Source organism: Sinohyriopsis cumingii, chromosome 7, assembly GCF_028554795.1.
Source record: "Sinohyriopsis cumingii isolate HCF-2022 chromosome 7, ASM2855479v2, whole genome shotgun sequence".
In the NCBI taxonomy this organism is placed as follows: Eukaryota; Metazoa; Mollusca; class Bivalvia; order Unionida; family Unionidae; genus Sinohyriopsis; species Sinohyriopsis cumingii.
This window is the reverse complement of record NC_142967.1, coordinates 99,814,745-99,821,671: the sequence shown is the minus strand read 5'-3', so window position 1 is coordinate 99,821,671 and position 6,927 is coordinate 99,814,745.

Below are 6,927 nucleotides of genomic sequence, written 5' to 3'. Positions count from 1 at the left end.
ATTTTTTTCATGGGAGGAGTGAAATGAAGTCGAGGACGGAGACGTGTACAGGACAGGCCCTCCGTCTTGGCACCAGTGGTGAAACAAGTGGGTACGAAATCGCAAATCCTCGGGGGTTGTAGGTTTCAAATCGACGAGTAAATAGGCGTGTGGCGTTTGAGTGGCATCGTCGTACGCCTGAGTCAGCCAAGGCGTTCCTAACTGTTTGGCTAAGACTTGCACTTGCGATTTATCTCGAGGGCTTTTAAACAAGACCACGTAATGCGCATTGAGACTGATGGTGCGATGGGCTTTACTTTGTTGAAACAAATTTTGGGTGATGTAAACGACACTGGCATTACGGTGATGCCCTTTGCGCGTGAACCACAATTTAATTTCTTCTTCGTCTTCTCCTAACATGTCGTCGAAAATGACCAAATGGGTTAGACGGGAGTCAGAGACGATGCCGTCGTCTTCTTTAGGAATGCCTTCCACAAACACGATGGAATCGCCTTGACTTTCTCGCAAGAGGCTGTACGCCGATTGCCACTCTTTGTAACACCACACGATCCGTTGAGGGGGTCGATCGATCAAATGATGTTTATGTTCGATCAAACGTTTGACGAATTCGGTTTTGCCTGAACCGCTAGGTCCAGCAATGAGCATGTTAAAGGGATGGCGAAGATACAAAGCCTCCCAACTGGCACGATCTAAGTGTTCGTCGATGACTTTGACAGTAGAGGAAGAGGGAGCAGAGACAGCAGAGGTAGCCATGGTGTGAGAAATGTCACTTGTGACACGAAAAACAAACAAGACAAGAGTTTATATACTTTTTTCAGAACACGTTTATTGAATGTTTCAAATATGAACACGAAAGACAAAAATACATACAACCCAAATAGTGATGTACAGGAATAAAAAACACATCAAAACAATCAAAGTGGAATATAAACAAGTGTCTGTACAACATGTTGTGGGTAACGAAGATGTCCTAGGGACAGTGTGTAATGTTCTTACAGTCTCTACATGAGGTATTGTCACACAAGTGTCCTCCCGGAATGACCTTTCAGGAATGTCCATGACAGTCCTGTCCTGAAGCGAGTGGTTGTTCTCGGTGACGGGTTCTTCTGGCACCGTCACTAACACAGGTTGAAAAGTAACTTTTTTCCTTGAACAACTCTCGTGCATACTGGGCCACTTCTTGGGTCCAAGCCTCAAAACCCCCCTTTTTCCAGGCACGAACATCTGTCCAGTGGGGGTGTAAGTCACAAGCTACACACACATCGTCATACACTTCCTCGGTAGCTAAAAGTTGACGAATCTTTTTTTCCTGTTGAGGTCGAGAAGTATCCAGATGAAAACGCAAGGCTTTAAGCAAAAGGAGTGTTTCGTGACCATTTAAGGCCATTGGGGTGGTAAGTACTGATGGTAAAGAGCCCACAAAGAATCGGCTGGTAAACGAAATCCCAGAAAACAAGTCACTAAGACACACACTATGCCACGTCCCAAATTGAATGGATACAGTTCTTGTAATAATTGATGGTAATGATCCACGGTTTGAATATGGTCATTGAGTTCCTTCCACGGAATCTGTTCAATCACTTGTGACATAAGCCGTGGCATGGCAACTTGATTTTATAGTGTCTTTGTTTCGGAAGCAATAAAGGTAATTTCTAACCAAACACGTTCGTTCTCCAGTAGGGAATTTAAATGTTACATACTGTAACTGAAACGTCAGAGTTTGTCTAGATGTTTCGTCTTTTTCTAAGCAGATTCCATGTAACAAATGTTGGTAATCCTTTAACTCGTCTTCCTCAATACGTTGCAGTAAGTGAATCTCCAAGTAACCAAAATTACGAACGTCTAGCCCATCATCATTCATATACTGAAAGTATTCAACAAGGTCTGACCAGTGAAAAAATTTCTGACGAATCAGTCCTCTTATACCATTCAGGTACCAGTGGTTAAAGATCTGGTGACGTAACGGATGCAATTGTTCTTTACGTTTCACTTGTATTTTCACCAACTCTCGATAAATCCTTTCTCTCAACTCCTCAGGCAAGCCCAAAATGTACTCTTGTAAAGTATCCATAAGTATATACACTGTTTTTGGAATCGTTGGGTGGTGACCAATAGCCTCGTTTAACTTTGTGTCTAATGTAATATCCACTCATAATCAGTCTTCTTGTACTTTGAAACAGAGCATAATTTAAAAACGGATGAATCACTTTGAGTTTGCGTTTCACTTGTATTTTGATCAGTTCTCGGTAAATGCGTTCTCTCAACTCCACAGGCAAAGCACGAATGTTCTCTAGCAAAGTATCCATGAATAGGTCATACTAATTCCTCTTTGGTCTGACACAAGAAATGTACTCTTTGCACAAACATGGTTTTACTTCAGTGTCGAATTTAAATCGTTGAGTCACTAATCTACACATTACAATTCGTTCAGAAGTTTCCTCTTTCACCAAGTTGACATTGTGTTTAAGATGTTGGTAATTCGTTAACTCTTCCTCTGGAATTCGATGCAGTACGTTTACAATGATGTAACTACAATCGTCCATACCAAACCAATCCTTTTTAAAACTAGAGGATCGTTGATCAATGTCTGTCCGATGGAACACTTTCAATTGAATCAATCCTTGTATAGCCTTCAGGTACCAGTGGTTCAAACACCGGTGATGTAACGGATGCAATTGTTCTTTACGTTTCACTTGTATTTTGACCAGCTCTCGGTAAATGCGTTCTCTCAACTCCACAGGCAAAGCACGAATGTTCTCTTGTAAAGTATCCATGAACAAATTATTATGGTAAGAAGTTACTTCAATGTCTCGGTCCCACTAAGGGTAAGTAATGACAATTCGGTGACCATCGAGCATGTTCAACGTAGGCCGAATCTTGCGGTTCCCAGTGGTGAAGTGACACACCGCAACTGAAGCACTTGACTTTATCTCCTTCGCCCAAGTAGAAAAATCCGGCTCTGGCTAATTCTTCTGGGGTCGGTCCTCCCAGATACTTTGGCCATTTTCCTTTGAACGATTGAAGACGATTTTCAAAGTCGCAGTATTCCGACAAACGCACAGGAAACGAATATTCGTCTTTCACAGGTTCGTTTCGATGAGGGTTGGGTGACATGAACAGGAGTTTGCTCAGGGCTGGATGACATCCGTAGGGGGGTAGACGTGAAGGTGAACATTCCCCTTTAAAACGAAACCCAGTAAAATGTCCAAGAGGACGAGCAGCATCGCTTTCGCACCCCACAGGTTTGACACGCACAGCATCACTTTCCATGATAGGGGTAGGGGCACTAAAGTTCCCATGATGCTTTACGGCATCGCTCAGGTCACAACGTACAGCATCGGTCCCATCGCAAGGCTCACAATCGCACTCGTCTGCAAACTCCGTTACGCAATTACAATGGTAACCACATGGACAATCGCAGTTTCCTTCCGGACATTTTCCGTCGCAATGCCTGGGTCTTATCCATCCAGTATTAGTCACACTAGAGAAAGATACAGCTTTTTTACAATCCCCAAACTGGAACGATGTCTCTTTCAAAGTATTCATCTTGTTCGCTCGGTCTTGGTAGTCACAATGAACTATCGATGTTGACCATAGCCCCCTTTTTATACTAGTCGCAATGCAGTCTCCAGCTTGTACATCTTTCCTTTTTTACGTTTTTTATGACCTGTTTCGGAAGGTACCGTCTCTAAAGTACCGTCAACATTGTACCGTAGTGTGATGGGTGGAAAGGCCATAGAAAGGTAAGGGCAGTGCGAAGACCATCGAGTATGTTCCAGAATAGCTGAATCTTTATAGATACATAGATCCATTCGTAACTTCAGTCCGCAAGCGAAACACTGTACCTCGTATCCCAATCCTGACACAGGTCCCAAGTAGACAAATCCTGTTCTAGCTAAAACATGCGAAGAAGGTAATCCTTCCCTATCCGTAGGCCATTTCTGAAACGTGTCCAATCGACGGGCACAATCACAATAGTCAGGTAAGAAGACTGGAAAATGGTAGCGTTTGAACTTGGAGTTCTCATCGGGTTTCTCACTCGATTCTTGCTGTGGCGAAGTCATCTTTCTGGTGGGTGGCTATCCCCTTACAACCAATGTTTTATACCAACGTGTCCATACGGTAAGGTGAAATGATTGGGAAGTCGAACTCGCTTCTGGTACACGATTTGATAAACTTTTTCCAAAGGTCGACTGACGATGTGGTGAGTGGGTAAACGTACAATCTTGTTCGGTTGGTAAGTGGTCACTTTAAAGTTTCCATCCTCTCCCGATTGCAAGGCTTCTTTCAATACCCCAAAGTTGACCACTCGACTGGTACGATAATTCAGAGTCAGTCCTTTCACTTTGCACGTCGTGTGCACTTCTCCTTGTTTGTCCCGGTATTCGTAGCCGTAATTTTTGGGACCGCCACTGACGAAACTTAGAATCTTGTCGTCGGGATGCTCGTCTGTCCAGGCTCCTAAACGGTCTCCTTCAATGTTAGGGTGATGTTGAATCGGGTGATGGATGTAAATGCAACTGTCCGTGTCAAAGTACAGGACGCGTTCTTCTAACAGTTCTAAAGCTTCGTACAATTTTAAGCGAGCATGGGCTGTCACGTAAGCCGCAATGATGACATTTCCAAAAGGGTCGTCTTGTACAAAGTCCAGATCTTCTTCGTAATTGACCAAGATCAAATTCTCTCGAACGACGTCCACGTGTTTCATGTATTTGGTTTTGTCGTGAATCATCTGGAAGTAGCGGGAAGGTTCTGTCAAATATTCCGTCTTGGGTAAACACGGTCGTTGTGCCATTTTGCCCCACAAGCAATTTAACATCACTTTGGCAAACGATCGCCTGCCTTCGTTTTTCTCGATGTGGTCTAAAGTGATGCCTTCTTGTTCGTAGTATTTCTCTTTCAATTTTATTTGGTCTTCGGGAGTGTGACACCAGGAAGGATAGCCGCTGGCTTCTTGCTTCAGTTTCAAAAAGGCATCCACGTAGTCGGCGAAAATGCCTTTCTGACTGGGATCACCCTTGTGGTATTGTTGTGTCTTGGGAAAGTGACAAATTTCGTACACTTCTAACAGTTGGTATCCCATGTCCAAAGCTTTGAACAATTCTACGCTGACCCAGGTTCCCGTCAAGGCCCGTTCTTCCTGGCTGTGCTGACAAGGCTGGTCTTGGTTGCACGTTTCGGCACAAGTACGGTACAAGGGAAACATCAGTTTGCCTTGACAATGGTGAGGTAAGACGGGATGGTATAGGTTCGTGGGAGGCAAAACTTTACACTTGATCAAGCCTTCGTATTGTCGAATGTTTTTCAGGTCGATGTGTTCCGTCAGCAATTGCGGGTGCCCTACAGGAAAGCGACAATATTTGCACACGTAGGGATACAGCGAACACACGTCCAAGTATTTGATTTCTTCTCCTTTCTCTTCGTCGGCTTGGTACAGCAAACAGGTGGCATTGGTCCTTCCTCCGTACAAACTATCACTCGGGTTCAGCGGGTCCATGAACTGGTAACTTTCCACGAGGCGTTTAAACTCGGGATCGGTTTTCATACGGTGATCGTACTCGTGTTCCCAGATTTCCACCACTTGGTATCCTTGCTGTTCTAACTTTAGGCGCCGCTGACAAGTGTCCTGGTACAAGTCTTCCATGGTTCGTTGCAAAAACTGATTTTTAGTGCCACGGTCAGGGTAACAGACGGGACATCCGTGAAATAAGCAACCATTAAACTCGTACACGATCGTGGGGTTTTCTAAGTCCCAGCCATCGACCGAATACGTTCCGATGGTCTTTTCGCCCCATCCATTGCGGGCATGCTGAATCCACTTGTCTTCCTTGTCGCACAAGTAATGTAACCAACGTAGGGCTTTGACCGAGTATTGACGCTTGACATAGTGGGTCGTTTGAGGACTGATGACAGCCACGGTGTTTTCAGGCATGAATCGTTGGCGGTACACTAAGGAACACGCTTTGGCAATGGTGCAAGCTTCTTTCAAAGGATCGACCCCTCCGTGTTCCATGAACAGTTCTCGAAATTTTCCACAGCAACGCCGTAAAATGTCCACGTCGGAACGACAATACTTTAGCATTTCTTCCTGAAAGTCGAAAGGGTCCGAGGCGTGAATCTGGTACCAAGCGTAGAAAGCTTCTCGTTGTTCGGTACGCATGTTGTCGGGGTCGTAATAGTGAGCCTCTGGTAAATGGGGTAGAACGACATGTTGATTGGCTTCCGTATTGAAAAAGTGTGGAAAGTACCCTTTAGCCATTTCTGTCATTCCAAACGTTTTAGGCATTCGACTCAAAGGCATGGCCAAATAGCTCATCGAATCTTTAAACTGTACTTGTCCCACTTGCATGAAAATGATTTTGGCTCCGTTCAAAGTCACTTTGGGACGTTCGGTGCCTTGTTCCGTATAGTATCTGAGAAGAAACTGTCCATCGTATCCGGAGAAATTGTGAGCCATCACCGTGGCATGACGATGACAATCTCCGTAACGTTCGATGTCCTCTTGGCTCCACATCTTGTCGACGGGGTCTAAGACCCATTGGGCAAAATCGGCTAACGTGTTTGGTCCCCGAAAGATTTTTTCACGCCCTCCGGGAATCTTGCTGCAGTGAGGGCAATGACTGAAGATAGGTTCTTGAATGCACTTCTCGCACGCTCGATGAGCCACGCAGAAATTAGGAATGTGAATGCCGGTCTCTTGCATGCATTCGAAATCGAAAAAGATGAAATTGCCTTTCTTCTTGTGACCGTCCTCTTTCTCTGGTGGGGGTTGGTATTTTTGCACGTAACATTGGTGTTCCAAGTCCACGATGTGGTGACAAATGTGACATTTTTTCTTTCCTCGACATACGTGTGCCTTGGCAGCATTGGTACATATGACTTGTTCACACGTAGGGCACAATCTCAGGAGTTGACAAGCGCATTTCT